Raw genomic sequence first — 19,931 nt, forward strand, 5'->3', positions numbered from 1 at the left:
TCATAACCCCCATAGCTCAGTCTCATAACAAAAAACCAGACCATTGTCTAAAGCAGTTCTCTTCGCAGGCAGGAAGAAATTTGCTACTAACAAAAAGATCTAAACCTTTGTCAAACACAACATGAATCATAACACGACATCTGCACTCCCCTCTCAGTGCTGCTTCCCTGGTTGCTAGTACCCCTCCTTATCACTGGACAAGGTGACAGGGTGATAATTCCTATTACTCTTACAGAGCAGCTTCAATTCTACCTCGTACCTAAAAGCAAGTGCACAGGACTACTTCAAGGTACCTTTCTCATTCTCTTTTTCTCTTCTCCATTAAAGTTCCAGAAGAGACAACAGAGGAGGAAAGAAAAAAAATTTCTATTTCCTTTTCTCACCCACTGCAAGCTCTTAGGTGCATAAAACTGTCACAAAATAAACAAAAATTCTACTAAAATGTCAATTAGCAGCAAAATACCCACACATGCAACAATTAAAGATTTGTGGCTCCTCCATACAATGGAATATGCAGCGCAGTGAAATGGCATTTAAAAAGAATACATAAAGAAATTTTATCCACTGCAGCACTGTTTCTTCAAATCTATTATGAAAAAGTTCAAATATACAGAAAAGATAAAAATACAGTAGAACAAACACATACTACTCACCCCTTAGACTCAAGAACTGTTAATATACTGTCAAATTTGCCTCATCTATCTCCACGGATAGGGATATGGCCATATATGGGTTGTTTTTAATTTTCTTGTGAAAGAAAACGCTTCAGCAGGCATCAAGACACTCTAACTCCATATACTTCACTGTGCATCCTCTAGGAATGAGGACATTTAGCTTCATAACCACAATACCATTATCACACCAATTATCATTTAACACCCAGCCCTCATTCAAATCTCTGCAACTGTCCAAAAAAAAAAGTCTTTAATGATGGCTTTTAAAAAATTCAGAATCCAATCAAAGCTCAAACGACGAATTTGGATGTTACATCTCTTTAGTCTCTTTTACTCTAGAACAGCCTCCAAGTTTTATTTTTGGTTGGTTTTGCTTATATTTGTTTGTTTGTCTGTTTACAATACAAGCTTTTTAGACCAAGACAGTTGACTTGTAGAATGTCTTACAACTTTGTTTTGTCTGATTATTTATTCACAGTGCCATTTAGCTTGCTTCTCTATCCCTAATATTTCCTGTAAACACTGAGTAGATGTAGGTTAAGTGGTTTGGGCAAGAATGCTTCACAGGTGATGCTATCTACTTACTTCATGGTGTGTATTACAGCACATCATATTCTCAGACTGTTCCACATAGTGGGACTTGGTAAATTATACAATCATTTACCAAAACATGATCACTTGGTTGAGACTGTAACAGCCAGAGCTCTCTTTATTAAGGCATTTTTCCTCTTTACAATTAGCAATCTGTGGCTAACATTTGGCACCATGTAAATACCCTGTTCCTCTTTCAACCTTTTGCTTAATGGTTTAGCAGTCACTGATGACTCTTAAATTATTTCCTTTGAGGGCTGAAAAATGTTGATTTTCTAATTCCATCATTATTTCTACATTTATTAACTGGCATTCTTCTGTAAAAAACTTTCTCTTAATAACTGAAGCAGAATAATGCTTAATTTTTTTTCCTTTAATTACTACTTCTTATTGTTTGTAATAGCAAAAATTGGAGACAACTCAAGTGTCCATCTAAAGGGGATGAGATGACTAATCTATGATAAGGAAGAGTCTCTGGGTAGTGACAACAAGAGAGCTCCAAAATATATCGTTAAGAGGGGGAAAAAGCAAGGAACAAAATATAGTAACACTACCTTTTAATTAAAAGGAGAAATTAATGATCATTTATTAGGGACTGAAGGGATAAGGTAAATGGAGACAAAGATGGAAGTTAGACTACTCAGTGTTTCTGTTTTATGTCATTTGTACTCCTGAAATTACCTATTCAAAATTTTGTTTTTAAAATATTTAATAATCTGAAAAAATACATGTTAAGTGAAAAAAGAAGAATACAAAATTATATATATAGTATGATCCCAATTTTGTTAAAAAAAATCTTTTGAGAATAATGATACAAAAGAAATATAAAAAACATTAACCATGGTTCTCTTTTGTGGTAGGATTATAGGTGATTTAATCGTCAGAAAAGGCAATGTTTTTTTCATTTTTTAAATTTAAAAAGTAATAAATGCTTACTGTAAAAAAATCATACAACAAGCAGCTCTTTACACTTCATGAAAGGCTGCAATCTAAAAAGTACATAACTAGATGCATCCAAATACAGAAAGAAAAATATTTACAGCCTGTGCTGAAAGGAGTCTTCTCCCTGGAATACTAAAACATAAAAAGCCAGAAAGATTCTACAGAAAAAAAAAGGTTCCACAGAAAAACAGAACCCCAAGTTCCTGGTCAAATACAGCACGAAGTTCCCTATGGAGTGACTGAGGAACAAACTCTAGCCCACATCCTCGTGGTACAGTTCTCATCACCCATTAGTACACCATACAAATATGTACACACTGGGAATGTCAACACACTGCAGGCTAACCTCCTGCATAAGCTAAGGATGAACTAACTGGAAGGAAATAATCTCCTTGGTGACCGTGACAACTCCTGGTTTAAGACCAAAAGTCTGGAAGTGAAACTTCCACACAGCTGAGTAATTACTAACCAGGAAGGTGCCAGAAATATAGTTCCCATTCGTTCACCTTAACCCTTAACTGAGTCTGTAATTTTTTTCTGAGCCATTCTTTTACCTAATAAAGAAAAGTTCAGCAGAAATGAGCTGAGGGCCCCTCATCTTAACAGTGCAACATGAAAGTACTTTCAAAGAAACACATTTAAACCACCTATAATCTCGTAACGTGGTGAAAGCAGCAGCAGCCCAATTACTAAGGAAAAAAATCTGACCTTCTGACCTCGTGTAACTCAGGAGGAAGAAGAAAATATAGGTCACAAACATCGTATGATTCAGAAAACTGTGATGCAATCCCAAGTTCCTACAGGAATCAGAAGGATGAGGAAAGAGCTGCTACAAATACCAGTTACCAAGAAAACTAAAAACTAAAGCTCAGTATCACCAAAGGGCTTGTCTATCAACTCCCAGGGACCTCAACACACTAATAGTTCAAACAAGAGAAAGTCTGACTGATGCCAAGAAGTCAAAGGGATTGAAACACCTGCACAGTCTCCCTTTTGTCTGAAGAAAAATATTTGCTGTTTCCTTAAAAGGATAAGGGACTTCTCCTGATACAATCCTTACAGCCACCTGAGAAGAAATTTTACTTTGTTCTCCATAAAGAACAAAAGGAGCTAAATCAAACTGCAGTCAGGCAGGCCTATCGCTGAGGAGGAAGTGCCAGTCAAGTGTATTTTTTCATTCCTCTTTTCAAAAAGCAGGAAGAAACAAGTTTCCCAATCTGTCCCTTAAACCAGACTGGGACAAAGGGTGCCAAGAACAGTCTTTGTGATATTCTTACACAGCCCCAGATCAATTCTCAATCACCAAAAGCCTTGTGCACATAGAACCAAACTAGGGTATATGTATATAATACAAATGCCAAGATTCCACACCATTTCTAACCAACCACCATCCATAACATGACTGATCACTCTAAAAAGATGGGAAGAAACCACTCTGAAAGGTTTTCTCAGCTTAACTCTAGGATGTAATTATATTTAACAACCCCTAACAAAAATCACCTAGAGAGTATGCACAACCTAGTGGAAACTAAAAGTTAGATTTACAGGTTGCCTTTACAATTCGATCATCTTATGACAGCAATTTTACTCCACCTTCTAGCAATATGACTTTGGGCAAGTTACTTAACCTCTCTGAGACTTAGTTGCCTCCTTTGTAAACAGGAATTGCAGCATCTGCTTCACCAGGCTGTTGTGAAGCTCCAGTAAGAAATAGTGGTGAACGATGAACACTGCTGCTGTTATTGTTGCCATTATTACTGAATTCTCTTCGGGGTTCACTATGGTTTCCCTCACCAAACAATATGGCCAACTAAAACCCCTGAGACCTGAGATGCCACAGTTCCCAAGAGGAGCAGATTTCTAAGAAATACTTCAAAGGCTGTGACCAGACAACAAAGTAAAAAGTACTCAGGAAAAGTATTCATTTGCGTGGCAAAAATAATTAAATGAGATTTGGGTTACTTTTACATAAAAAGTGAATTAAAAAAAGAACCAACAACTTAGAGCTGTATCTGTAAAACCTGACTAATAATTCAAACCCAAGATCCTCCCTACCAATAGCATTCCAGGGGTGTGAATCAGAAAATTATTAGACCTGGAATGGACTGTTAAAATGGAGTCAAATTACTTCATTTATTCGAGTAACTGCATCTCTCCCCACTTCACTATGCCCACGTAAGCAAAGTCTAAGAATCAAATCAGCCATGTAATACTGACATATATCCCAAAGTAACACACAGGATTCAACCCAAGGTTAACTCTTTAAAAGAAAAAAAATCCTTTAAATACTAAATGTAGGATCACTTGCATAAGTAATGTTCTCCCAACAACTGGAAAATTAACTGCAAAATGTCAGGCCTTTAATTAGAGGCCTAAAAGTGGCCCAGTACTCTTCAGAAACTCCACGTGGGTGGAATACACAGGGTTTTACACAACTGGCAGCTCTGTTTCCATTAACAGGACTTTCTACAGGGCACTTCAGGACACTTCAAATGACACCATATAGGCTCCAAGTCCAAAATGTAAGCACCACAGCAGCAACCATTCCTGTCTCCATACAGCTCTTGCTTGACTCCTAGGATAGTCTTGACTTGGAGGGGGGCAAGAAATTTGGGGCAAAGCATCACAAATCTAGAACTGTAAACAGGTAACACATTTTGAAGACAAACACACCTGGAAGCACAAAAACTTCAACTGTTCCCTGAATTGTGTATCTACTGTGTGTGGACTATGAAAGGATAACCTAGGATATACCAAAGTGCTAACTGCCGTTAAGTCTAGATAGAGAAACTTTAAGTAGTGTTTATTTAATTTTTTTATCCAAAATTTCTAAATAAGAGATAGCATAGTATAGTGATATATGGGTCCTAAAATCAGACTGGCCAATTGAATCTCAGCTCTGTCATTTTCTTGGTACATGAAGGTTTCTTGGAATAGTTACTTAACCTCCCTGTACTCGTTTCCTCATCTGTAAAAGGGAGTATGTATATGACAGGATTACCATGAGGATTAAAAGATTTACCAAGTTTAAAGTGCTTGATATTATATAATTCCAATGCTTATACCAAAATAATTTTGTTCTGTGGTGCGGAATTACAGAATGGCAATAAGAAAAAAATTTAGGCCACAAAGTCCTATAAACAATCAGACAAATTCTTCTAAGCCAAATGAGACTGTCCACTGCAAAGCTCTCCAAAGCATTTCATATAAAAAAATCTTATATTTAAAAAAATGAAAAATAACAAAATCTCAAGATAATAGTTAAAATAATAACTAACACTTTCATAGCGCTTCTCATGTCCCACTGTTCTTAGCACTTTACATAAAATAACTCATTTACAATCCTCAGGTACATGAGGCCCTAAGAGAACCAGTCACACTGTCAGTGGTGGATTCAGAATTCAAATCCAGGTGTCTGGTTCCATACCCTAGCTACTTCATTACTACAGAGAACTCCCTAATGCCTGAGATAAAACCTCCTATGTGGTCTCTCTCCTGTTTCATGTACTAGTCTCACATGTATTCGGCCCCCAATCTATGTTTCACTACTTTATATTATCAATTAGAAATCAACTTGTTTTATATTTTTAATGTTTATTTCCTTAAAGGTCAAGAAATTAAAGAATGCTGAGGAAAAATGAAAAAAATTCTCACTCCTTTTATAGTAATCTGTTTATATAGTTTTTGAGAGAAAAGAGGACTTCAAAACCTTTAACCAGAAATAACCCTGAATTTGATGAAGTACCAAATAAGACTATATCATGAAATTTAGCTACTATGTATTTACCCCAGAAACCTACCAACTCCATCAAAATAAGAAAAATTACCTATCAGGAAATAAAGATAGCTGCCACAGTAAATTTACTTTTGTCTGGCAACTAAGATGGAACATAAATCTCAAAAAATAAAATCAACAAAGGATGTGACTGAGCATACTCTGTCACATCTGTGCATACCCCTTCATCAAACATGAAATGTGACAGTGACACAACTGAGAAGAGGAAAAAAGGAGTCTTCATGTGCAGTCTCAGGCCAGACCAACCCTTTCTCATCCACGCGGCAGACACATATGCTAGTGATTTCCCTTCCCTGCTGAAGTTGGTCTCAAATTAGAATTCTCCATGACTTAGTCTACCTACCTGTGACAGATTCTCTCCAAAGACAGTTGCCATCAATTCCTTCCACTCTTTTCTTATCAAGAGATAAGAACAGATTTCTTTCCCCTTTAATCTGGGTTGACCTTGTGGCAGAAGTGATGATGTGCCAGTTCTAGGCCTGGCAGCAACCACTTTCACTCTCGGAAGCCAACCACCAGGCTGTAAGGAAACTCAGGATGTACCACTGAGAAAGACAGACTTGGATGATAATATACACCTTGGAGAGAGACAGAGGCCACATGGAAGGCTATCATGTTGCCAGACCAATGAGTTGAAACCCTGTTGCCCTCTCTAACCCAGCCCAACCACCAGTTGAAAGCAGACAAATGAGTTACATCAGTTGATGCAACACAGGGCAGAAGAACAAACCAAACTTGCCCTGCCCAAGTTCCTAACCCACAGGACTGTGAGAAATAACAAATTATTAATGTTTTAAGCCACAAATTTTGAGGTGGTGTGATACTGTGATTTATAATAAGAAATACATATTTGGTCTTTGTCCCCATTCCTGGCACAGTGCTCCTAAAAACCTTGAAATTTCCAAGTGATAGTCTTATGTCATTCAAAAGAAGTCTCTTTTTAAACAATAAGTTCATACTGTATAGCACAGGGAACTATATTCAATATCTTATAGTAACTTATGGTGAAAAAGAATATGAAAACGAATATATGTAAGTTCATAAATAATTGAAGCATTCTGCTGTACACCAGAAACTGACACAACATTGTAAACTGACTATACTTCAATAAATAAATAAATATTACAAATATATTATATTATATCATATATATAAAAGGAAGCCTCTTTTAAACTTAAGCTAGTAACTCAGAATTGAGTTAAATTTGTAGGACACCCAGTGTCAGCTGAGAACTGGAGAAATGCTTGCTAGCATTGGAAAAAACACACATCAGAAGTGGTTTTTGTATGAAAATGAATATATGTATACTCATGTATGACTGAAGAATTGTGCTGTACACCAGAAATTGACACAACATTGTAAACTGACTATAATTCAATTTTTTTAATGTAGAAAAAAAAAAAGAAGTGGTTTTTGTACAGCAATAGATAACCTAAAATACTACCGAGCTAATATCCTGTGTGCGTAATTCCTTGTTAAGACTCTTTCTTCCTACTAGACTACAAGCTGAGTGAGGGCAAAAACCATGTCTGTCCTAGTCAGTACCTAGCCCAATGCTTAGCATAGAAAAGAATGAATACGTGTATGTATTTTTATCCAGCTATAAGGAAAACCCAAAACAAACCCCAAGCTTTCATAAACAGCAACAATGTAGGTTGGAAAAAAATGTGGTCAGTTATGGGTGATGTTGGTCAGTTCAAGGTCATAAATTCAATTTCTATAAGTCAAATAAAAAAAAAAGAAAAGAAAACTCTGTATCATTAACAATTTCAGTCATTTCACTATGCACATGTCATTAATCAGGAGAAGGCCAGACAACAGAGTATGCACAGGGCAAATCCATCCCCAACACTACTAAGGGGGTGGAGAGGGACCTAAACTTAAAAAAAATACACATCTCAGAGATGACAGGAGTCTTTTGTACTTTTTTATATTCATATTTGAAACACAGCATATTTAGAACAAAACACAGAAGCAATGATTTTCTGACAGCAGGTTTGGGAATATGGGATATTGTATAGTGCCAAATATAAAAGTGACATGATTTCATGGGTAAAGATAAGACTAAGAGGTAAGAAGCTTCAATGACTGAGTTCTACCACTGAGTTGTTACATAATCTTGGACAAATCAGACTCTAAGTACAAAAACTGAAACACCCTCTTTCTACCTTAAAGGAATAATATCCTCGGAATATCTCAGAAGAAATGGATTACAGAAAGTTCAAGGCAGGACTACAACTTTTCCAAGTAAAAGCCAAGTAAGGAACCAACAACAACCAGAATGCACAACAAATGGGGTTTTGCACACAGAAGTCTGGTATATACAGCTCTGAGAGAAAGTGCGAAGGACACCACAGTGGCTATGAAGCCGAATCACAGAGTACCTCTAATCATCTGACAAACTAAACACAAATAATTTGATGGAATTAAGACCAACACAATCAAAATTATACACAGTCCTTTTATAAGCAGCCAAAGACCAGAAATAAAATGTTAAGAAAACCTGCACCTATACTGCAGACATGCAAAGCATTTATAGTCAGAATTATAAATACTCCAAAAATACAACTGGTCTGCCTCTAGAAAGTCAGTCTAAAAGGTAATAATGAATCAAGTACCTGTACAAAGGTTGTCAGCCTAAATTTACTGAAATAAGCAAGCACTGTAACCCCTTTTTCTCGTATCTACCACTGCCCCCAAAGTTTTTTATATATAAACTCAGCTCAAGGCAGACTGCTACAAGGTTTACTACAAAGAAGCCAACAACCTTACAAATTGCTTTGAAGATACAAAACTAAATGAATTCTCATAACTGTTATCATAATAAAGGGGAGAAAAACGTATCAGCTTTTCTACTACAGATTTTGCTGACTAGGGCTTCCTAAAGTAACTCAAAATGATGTAAGTTAACATCTGCAACACAGGAAAGTTTGTGCTGAAAAAGTATGATCAAAACTGGAAATGGAAAGCCATAAGACCTACATTTGAGACAATATTCCTTACTTCCACTTACCTCAGAAGGATGAAGAAAAAGAAAGTGAAGTTTTATCTGCAAACTCTTCTGGGGAAAACAGTGAGCTGAGAGCACAAGAATCCCTGAAAACTCAAGGAAGAACAAGGAGTGAACCACTGAATCAAGAAGAAACTGAAGCTCAATTTTTGAGTCCCAAACTATCAAAGACCAAGAAGGCTACTGTTAAGTGCACAAAAATGGCAAGAGATTTTCTATTGGCAAGCAAAAAAAAAAAAACAAAAAACAAAAAAAAAAAAAACCAGTAGCTTTTAATGGAAGAAACTTCACAGAGGCAAAAACAGCTTAACCCCAGAAATGGGAACTGACCCCAGCTGCCTCAGGCAAACAGGCCTAATGGCTTTGGCAACAACATATCCTTCACCCACCAACATTAGGAGGCTGAAGTAGAGCTTATTTCAAATCACGAAAGATCACATCTTTCTGTTTTCTGCATAGTCTTTGGGGAAAAAAAAAGAGTCCCACCCTCCTCCCTGGAGCACCACACTGCCCCCAATCGGTTCTTGGAAACCCCTGAAGCCACAGGAACAGGCTTGTAAAAAGCTTCGAGAATGTTAAGCCAGGTATCCTCACAAGCCCAGACAGATGAGATTACTCAGCAGACAAATAAGAAAATTAAAACCTGGAAGAGGTTAAGGAATTCATCTAGTTTTGCAAGATGAGTCAGTAGCCAAGGCAGGATTTGAATTCAGGCTTTTCCTTCAGATAGTATCAGAGCTTGACTCCCAGTCTTTGGCTCAGTAGATACTGTGTTCAGTGTTCTCCAATGTTAAGAGTCAGCCCAGGTCAGGTTCTTGGCTGACTAGAATAGGGAAAGGAAAAATTTCCCTCAAGGCTTCAGGAAGGGGAGAAGTCAAATTATTAAATGCAGAGCTCTCATGCTGAAAGGCCCAGATGCCCGTTCACTGTGCCAATCACATTTCTCAGCCAATCAAAATAAAGCACTGGACTTTTAAGAACCTAAGCATTTTAAGCCCTGACTAAAAGTTGGATTGCATTTCCCCAACTTTCCAAATAAAAAACACTCAAGGGGGAGGGGAAGGATGCAAAAGCAATGACAGACAGCCAACAAGTGTTTACTAAATATCGATGCACTCAGCACTGTTCTAGGCACTGAAGACACTACAGTGAACAAGAACATTCCTGTCCTCAAGAAACTTATGTGATTATTTGTGTAATTAAAAACTGATGGTACTTTCAAGTACTGATAAATGCTAGGAAGAAAATATGGGGGGACAGATTAAAGAGTGGAAATCAATTATTTAGAATCACTTTCTATTTTTCTATGACAATGAGCCTGAGAAAATATGAGTAACTCGGGAGAAACTTTAAAATATTTTCATACAAATTAATATGACAATAAATACAATCCAACATCAATTTCTATTTTTAAATAACTATATACAAGCATATTTCAATACTAAATTTCAAATAGCATTCAAAAAAAGTATTTTTACCTCAAAAGTTACAGCAATCTTAAAGCCTTATAAGTATATGGCAGAAAAAAATCCCAATATTTATGCAATTATCCACCAATTGATAGACAAGAGGCAGAATTCAACACATATATTTATGGTAATACTTTTATTTAACATTCACTAAATTTTTGCTACACATGTTACAGTGCTAAGCACTTTCCTCACATCATCTCACTTCTCACAGCGACACTATAAAGATAGCTACTATCATTATCCCCATTTCACAGATCACAAAACTGAGGCTTAGAGAGGTTGACTGATTTGCCCACGTGGAAGAGAGATTCAAAATCAAATCAGTTGCCGAAGCACATACTCAAATCATCACACTATATTGCTTCTATAAAACAAGCATTAAACCTCAGATACAGGGGAAAAAAAAACCTTTCAGTGAGCCAAAAAGAGAAAGAAAAACATCATGTAATATCACTAACATGTGGAATCTAAAAAAATGAGACAAATGAACTTATTTACAAAATAGAAACAGTCTTACAGACAAAGAAAATAAACTTGTGGTTACCAGAGGGGAAAATGGGGGCGGTGTGGAGGGATAAATTGGGAATTCGGAATTTGCAGATACTAACCGCTATATATAAAACAGATAAACAGCAAGGTCCCACTGTATAGCACAGGGAACTATATTCATTACCTTGTAGTAGCCTATAATGAAAAACAATATGAAAAGGAATATATATATGCATAACTGAATCACTATGCTGTACACCAGAAACTGATACAACATTGTCAACAGCTATATTTCAATTTAAACATTTTTTCAAAAAAAGAAAAAAAAAAAACCCTCTTTTTGTGTCCTCACACCTAGGTCATAATTATAAAGAGTTAATTCAGGAGACAGAGAGAGAATGAATAAGTCTGAATGAATCTGAGTCAGAACACAGTGACTCATGGTATAACCTCAGGCAAATTCCATAACATCCATGCCTCAACCTTTCAACCCCCCTATCTATAAAGGAGCTGTCCTCACCAGCGTTAACCATTACTTGCCTGCCTCCTAGTAGGCTGAGTGCTAATTATTACATGCAATATATACACAGATTATCAGTTGAAAGAGTCAAGGAAAACCATAGCATTATTATTATTGTTTTGATGCTAGAACAAAGCATCAGAAATCAAGGTAAATAAGTTATGTGCACCAAGAATGTACCGTTTGAATATGTACTTTGAAAAGGAATCATATAATTAGTTGTTATACCTCTAATTTTTTGTTTTTTCTTTTTAATTTGAAAAAGCAATACAGGGGGGTGGGTATAGCTAAGCGGTAGAGCACATGCTTAGCTTACACAAGGTCCTGGGTTCAATCCCCAGTACCTCCAATTAAAAAAATTAAAAAGGCAATACATACTATACGACCCAACAATTGCACTCGTAGGCATTTATCCCAGAGACCATATATTCACACAAAAAAATCTGTACACAAATGTTCACAGCAGCTTTATTCATAATAGCCATGAAGTGAGAAAAAACTCAGATGTTCTTCACTGGGCAAGTGATTAAACAAAAGGAGGTACATCCAAACCGTGGAATACTACTCAGCAATTAAAAAGAAAGGAACTACTGATACATGCAATTTGGATGACTCTAGCTAATTATGCTGAGTGAAAAAGGCCAATCCAAAAGGATATATAACATATGATTCTATTTATGTAACATTCTTGAAATGATAAAGGGAGATGGATTAGTGGTTGCCAAGGATAACAGACAGGGCTGGGGGAGTGGGAGGTACTGGGGATTGAACCCAGGACCTTGTGTACGCTAAGCATGTGCTCCACCACTTAGCTATACCCAGGAGTATTTTCCCTTGATTCTCTATGCAAAAGCTTTATTGCGATTTTATGCACTCCACTATTTGGATCATTATTATTTGGGGGTGGGAGTGTCTATAAAAGGGCATCAGGAGAGATTCCTTGGGATAGAAATGTTCTGTATCTTAACTGTATCAATGGTAGTATCCAGGTTGTGATGGTGTACTATGTAATATTTATAAAATGTTACCATTAGGGGAAACTCAGTAAAGGGCACACAGCATCTCTCTATTACTTATAACCACATGTAAACCTACAATTATCTCAAAATAAAAAGCTGGATTAGAAAAAAAGGTAACACAAAGGTAACACGTGCTTCTTGTAACAAGTAAAACAACAGTCTATAGCCAGTCTCCCTCCCTACTCTTCCCATTCCTACCCTCCTGAGATAATCATGCAAGCTCACTGCTCATACAAACATGCATGCATGCAAGTTTTTGTTTTCTGCATCAAAATGGGATCATATATACTACACATTACCCTGCAGCCTACCTTTCTCACTTATCATCACTACATCACAGAGAACTAAAACAAACAAACAAACAAAAAAAAACTTTAAGCGCCAAGTTGGATGGTAAATATAGAATATTTTCTGACTGGGGTAAATCTGACAAATGTCTACCATGCTAATGTCTGACAGCTGAGTCAGGTGCGCTCAGTGAGAGCAATACAGAAGTAGCATCCCAAAGAGATCTGCAAAAATGCAAGGTCTTTAGCAATTCTTCTAGGATCCCATCCCCCTCTCTGCCTCCTCCAGGGAACCATCCCGTGGGCTCACAGAGGAAGAAATCCTAAATGATTTCTTTTCAGCAGAAAATTGCAAGAGAGGATAATTCTCCCACGTACTCAAGCCATAGCAAACAAACTTCCCTAAAAAAACATATTCCTCCCTCAAGCAGAAGTGCAAAATATACTGCTGATAACATTTAAAACATCCATTTGTAATAAAAGCATCTACCACTATTAAGTGCTAATGTTTTATGTACGCTGTTTCTCAAAGCCCCCCACACCACCGCCATTTTGTAGACAAAAACCTGGCTCAGTGTGAAACTACTTGCCATAATCAAATAGCCAGTAAGTGGTAAAGCTGGCGTTCAAAGCTACAAGATGAGTGCTTTCCCAACTTTACCAGGTTTTTCTATAATATCATATGCCAACAGAAGAGGTTCAGTAAGTTCAATCAAGAGTATTTAGGCAGAAGCCATTTTCTAAATGTCTGCTGATTTTGATTCAACTCTTTTTTTTTTCCATTTAGCATATTTGAGAGGGACTATACTACGTGCCAGGACCTATTACAGGTGAAAGGGACAGCGAGGTGAAAACAAACACAACCCAGAAAAGGCCTCCAACCTCAAAGAGCTTTCAAACTGAACTACAATATACTGTTACTATTACTACCATATTGAAATGTGACAAGTGTTACCCTCAAGGGAGTACAAAGTGCTATGGACTTGAAGACTCCAGCTATCATCCCAAAAGCAAGCGATAATCTCTCACTCTAGCTTCCTTACAATTGTTTCCACTTTCAATTCCGATCTGGTATTTTCCAAGTCACGTATTTCTCTTCTTGATCCCTGGGCAAAAGGTTCCAATGTCCTTCTATACAAAATACTGCCCTGGACTTGTTCAATTAGTATGAACAGAAGCTTCCCGGATCAAATCAGCAGAAAGCTCCTTAATGCTGTAATTTTTTTTTAATTTTGGCAATGAAAATAAAGTATCTTTAACCTTTTTCATCAAATCATGGATGTACAAAGTTAAAAGTGACTTTGACATCACTTTGAGACTGAGATCTTAAAAAGTCAAATTCACTTTTCCATTGTGATCAGACTCACTCAGGGCAGTTGTCAGAAAAAGCCCAGCTCTCACAATTCACTTTATGGGGTTACTTTCCACTTCTGTTTCTTTCTTTTAAGTCCAATGAAAACAAAAGTAGTGAGATTCAAGTTTTCTCATTTTCATCAATGACAGATGCACCTATGAATCTTGGGAAGTTTAAAGACTAACTTTATCAAAAACAAACATGCTAAGCACTCATGATGAGACATATTCAGAGGTAAAGGACTGCCTTCCCTCGATATGGCAGAAGCTGTTCAGGCACTTGGGAGGGAAATGTCAACCCACTAAAAAACTGCCAACAGCATCATCATCTTAGCAATAGGTAGTATTTTAGGTGTATCTACTATAAGCCAGGCACTCCTAGTATTTACATACTATTTCTTTATTTTTTCTTTTAACACCTTTATTGTGGTATGGTTCCTGTACAGTAAATTACACATATTTCAAAAGTATAGTTTGATGGATTTTGATAGATGTATACACGAATGTAAACACTACCACCATCTAGATAGCTAACATTTCCATCACTCCCCAAGAGATGCAATTTTTGAATTGCCAGTTTATCCCTTCCCACTCCCTTTACTTCCTGGTAACCATAAGTTTGTTCTCTGTCTTTGAGTCTGTTTCTGTTTTGTAGATAAGTTAATTTATGTCCTTTTATTTTTCAGATTCCACATATAAGCAACATCATATGGCATTTTTCTTTCTCTTTCAGGCTTACTTCACTTAGAATGACGATCCCCAGGTCCATCCATGTTGCTGCAAATGGTATTTCATTCTTTTTCATGGCTAAGTAGTATTCCATCATGTGTGTGTGTATGTACGTGTGTGTGTGTATATATATATACACACATACACACCACCACTTCTTTATTCAGTCATCTATTGATGGACATTTGGGTTGTTTCCATGTCTTGGCTATCGTAAACAGTGCTGCTATGAACACTGGGGTGTATGTGTCTTTTTGAATTATATTTTTCTATGGGTCTACGCCCAGGAGTGGGATTGCCAGATCATATGGTAAGTCTTTTTTAGTTTTTAAAGGAAAATCCATACTGTCTTCCATAGTGGCTGCATCAATTTACATTCCCACCAACAGTATAGGAGGGTCCTATTTTCTGCACACCCTCTCCAGCATTTATTGTTTGTACACTTTTCAATGATTGCCATTCTGACTGGTGTGAGGTGATATCTCATAGTTTTGATTTGCATTTCTTTAACAATTAGCGATGTTGAGCATTTTTCATGTGCTTGTTGGCCATCTGTGGGTCTTCTTTGGAGAGATGTTTGTTTAGGTCTTCTGCCCAATTTTTGACTGGGTTGCTTGGTTTTTTGATATGAAGGTGTATGAGCTGTTTGTATATTTTGGAAATTAGTCCTTTGTCATTCTTATCATTCAGAAACATTTTCTCCCATTTTGTAGGTTATCTTTTCATCTTGTTGACGGTATCCAGAGCTGTGCAAAAGCTTTTAAGTTTAATTAGATCTCATTTGTTTATTTTTGTTTTTATTTCCATTACTCCAGGAGCTGGTTCAAAAAATATATTGCTGAGATTTATGTCCAAGAGTGTTTTCTTTTTTTTTCCTTTTTTGGGGGGTATGGGGGATTGGAAGATACCAAAGAAACTTCTGATTTCACCCAGTTAAACAGAGGTCACAAAAAAGCCAAGTAGTCCTGGGGGAGTAGGTATAGCTCAGTGGTAGAGACCTGCTTAGCATGCAGGTGGTCCTGGTTCAGTTCTCAGTTCCTCCATTAAAAAAAACAAACCAAGAAAACACTAGCTCTCAGATTTACATGTACAAAATAGACAACAATTGATTCCAGGGACTCATGGGCTCCAGTCAGAACTACAACCTGTGAGTCACAAAGTCTCAGGGAAGTGACTCTGAAGCGGTCCACAGGTGATTCCATCTCCTTCCCCCTCCTGCTCCAGTCCTGCCATGACAGTGACAGGAGCCAGCATGTGTGTCAGGAAGACACACATGATCTCTACTGCAGTGACTCCTGAAGCTCAGGAACAGCACAACAGCTCACCACGTGGTCAGGGCCCAGGGTCTGCACCTGCCCAACCACATGTCCAAGAGTGTTTTGCCTATGTTTTCCTCTAGAAGTTTTATAGTACCTGGCCTTATACATAAGTCTTTAATTCATTTCGAGTTTATTTTTGTATATGGTGTTAGAGAATGTTCTAATTTCAGTCTTTTACAGGTAGCTGTCCAGTTTTCCCAGCACCACTTATTGAAAAGACTGTCTTTTCTCTGTTGTCTATTCTTTTTTTTTTTTTCCGTTGTCTATTCTTGCCTCCTTTGTTGTAGATTAATTGATCGTAAGTGCGTGGGTTTATTTCTGGACTTTCTATCCTGTTCCACTGATCTATGCGTCTGTTTTTTGTGCTGGTACCATACTGTTTTGATTACTGTAGCTTTGTAGCACAGTCTGAAGTCAGGGAGTGTGATTCCCTCAGCTCTATTCTCTTTTTTCCAAGATTGTTTTGGCTATTTGAGGTCTTCTGTGTTACATGCTATTTCCTATCCTTAAAACAACTTGTAAGATAGGTGTTACATTGTTATATTCATGCATACCAGGTTTAAAGAAGAATCTCCAGATCTCACAGATACTCTGGAGCTGGGCTAGAACTCAGAGTCCTAAGCTCCCTAAGAACAGAATAACTGCACTGCACATATGGTTATGATGTCAAGACACTTCAAACTTTGACAAAATTTCCTGATTGACAGTTATGCGATTTAGCTATCTTTTAAATCATCAGACTGTTTTAATTAATTTTCTTTCATGATTCCATGAAAGTGGTCTTCCATGCTTTTTTTCTTCCCAACTTTTTTTTAAGAAGCAAACCCCTTTTTCCAAATGAAATCTTCTGTGTAAACACTAAAATATAAAACAGATCAAAGTTGAGCTGCTCTGGTTTAAGCAGAAAGGGAGAACCAAAGCTCTTTCTTACTCTCATAGCCACCCCTTAGGCACCTCCAAAAATCACAGCTTGAAAAACACTGGCTTAATACAGAAAGAAGACTGACTGCCTTCTCCATCTCAGCTTTGTCATTCACGGTCTGTATGAGGACCAATGAACCTCAAAGCACGATTTTGATAAGAGACCTGAGATCCCTCAAGAGGGATCACTTTCTCACTTTTTACAACAGAGATACCACCATCCACTTTACAGGCTTCTTACAAATATTACATGGAAGAACAAATACAAATTCCCCAGCACATGGTAAGTATTCAAAAGTTGGCTCCCCTCCCTTTTATCCCACAGCGTTAACAGTTGTCACCAATTCAAGAAAGCTCAATAAAATATATTTGATGGTATTTTCAGTAGCAGAGAAGTAAACAAGAAAATGCTTCCATAGCTCAACTTAAATAAACAAACCTAACAAACCCTTCATTAAAGGTACCAATATAATGCCTCCTCCCAGCTTAGCCCAGTCAGTCAATGACCCATGGATCTCAAAACATAATTTTGATAATAGACCTGAGAGCCCTTATGAGGTAACTTAATGTAGACTGTAAGTGTCAGGTGAATGAGTTAATGTTGTTCTGAGTACCTTAAATTTGGCATTTCCTGAGCTGAGCACTTAAATTGGCAACTTAATACTGCATTTAATGAGTATTTTTATGTTCATGTTTTACTACAGAATCTAATGTTCATTTGCTCATCTTCTGGGCTTCTATTTCTCCAGGCACCACAAGCCAAAAATATGTTGATGTCATGTGGACCTTCACCTAAGCAATTTTAAACTGGCCATTCCTAAACTAGTCATTAAGAATTTGTTAAACACTAGGCTATACACCAGAAACTAACACAACATTGTGATCCAACTATACTTCAATTAAAAAAAAAAGAAATGCAAAAAGAATCTATTATCTTAGTCTGTTACAGATAATGTGTTCCCTCTTCTACATGTAAACAGGAGACCAAATATATTTTTAAAGGAAAGAGGTTCTCAGTCCCAATCTAAGCACAGCCAACTCTCAAATCACATACTCTATGGAAGCTGCAGGTGTTGGCTTTGATCCCTACAGCTTACGAAGAGTCATAACAATAATATATCATACAGTCATGAAAAGACTCAGTGATGATAAAGAACACATCCTTAAGCATTCGACATGGGAGCCAGGAAGATTCAGAGTGCTAATCTTCTATTTTACCAGGAGATCCTGAGCAATTCACCTACTCTCTAATGATTATTTCTTCATAAGGAAAATGAAAATATACTCATTAAAATGCCAGGGATACTGTTCAACTAACCTTCAACTATTTCCGAGGGTTACCAGGTACTTCAGCAAGTTATGTTTGTCATCTTCCTCATTTCTTAACAAGCCCACACCTAAGTCATTCCAGAAAGAGAATTGTAAAGTCTTTAGGAAAGACATTTCACAGTCTTCCTCAGTAACATTCCAGTATCCTGTAGTCAGGAAGTTCTTTCTAATCTGTAATCTATATACTTTCTGTTGCAATTAAAATACATTCCTTCTTGTCTTGTCCACTATGGAAAGAGAACATCTGTTTAACACCACCTCCACAATATCCCTTCAAGAGATTATAAAATATAGAAAGCCCATTTCAAACAGCTTCCTGTGAATGCAACATGGCCTTAAATGGGTCACCAAGACAAAGAAGATGATTAAGAGTCTTAAATTCTCAGCTCCATCACTGACTTGCTCTGAAGATGATAGGAAGTTAAAACTATGCAGATGCTGTACTTCAATTATCCCTTCAGTACAATACAAGTAACAAAACCAGTATGTTAGGAGAACTCAATTCCTCAAAAAGTTAAACATACAGGAAAGAGATTCTCAATCCCAATCTAAGCCCAGTCGACAGCTCTCACATCACACACTATATAAACTGCTGATGTTGGCTTTGATCCCTATGGTTTAGAAAGATTCTTAACAACTACATTACCATAGGGCTCTGCAATTCCACTTCTAGGTACATACCCAAAACAACTGAAAACAAGTACATGCACATGCCTATTTACAGCAGCACTGTTCATGATATCCAAAAGGTGGAAACAGTTCAAATGAATGGATAAATTATGGTATATACATACACAAAAGGTTACATATTGGATGATTCCATTTATATGAAATATCTAGAATAGATCAATCCATAGAGACAGAATGCAGATTGCTGGTTTCCAGGGTCTGGTGGAAGGGGGGAAATGAAAAGAAACTGCTCAACTGGAAAAGGTTTTACTTCGGAGTGACAGTAATATTTTGCAACTAGATAGAGGAAGTGGCTGCACAAATTGTGAATGTACTAAATGCCACTAAATCATTCACTTTAAAATGGTTAATTTTGTATTATGTGAATGTTACCTCAATAAATTATTTAAAAATAAAAAAAAAAGAATGTAGGAGAACTAATGGGGACAATTATCATAAAATGTTTAGCCTTTCCCAGGAAAGTCAGCATATAAAATTCTAGATAGAATGGTAGCCAAAATGTTTAATATTACCTCAATATAGCCAGTTAGACTTTAAGCAAACAATATGTAAATGAGAAACAAAATAGAAACCAAAATAAAATCTAGAGTCACAATTATACAGCATCCTATGTGGAAATAAGAGCAAATAAATAGGTGAATGAAAAGAGATAAAGTAAATAGCCAAGCACATCAGCTAATTAACTACAGCAACAATGACCACAGGAAAGCAGTAAGAAAAATTTTAAAGTAAGGAATGAACCTTAAAAGCCAATAATATCAAAATAGAAAAGACCCATTAGGTAGGTAGGT

The 19,931-nt window shown here is 36.9% G+C and overlaps 1 protein-coding gene across 9 annotated transcripts in view; it reads right to left on the reverse strand.

Moving 5' to 3' along the window:
- Window positions 1-19,931, reverse strand: part of AMBRA1 (autophagy and beclin 1 regulator 1) — a 152,527-nt gene that overhangs the window by 124,923 nt on the left and 7,673 nt on the right. The gene's annotated exons all lie outside the window — the stretch shown is intronic.

This window comes from Vicugna pacos, chromosome 10 (assembly GCF_048564905.1).
Source record: "Vicugna pacos chromosome 10, VicPac4, whole genome shotgun sequence".
Classification (NCBI taxonomy): Eukaryota; Metazoa; Chordata; class Mammalia; order Artiodactyla; family Camelidae; genus Vicugna; species Vicugna pacos.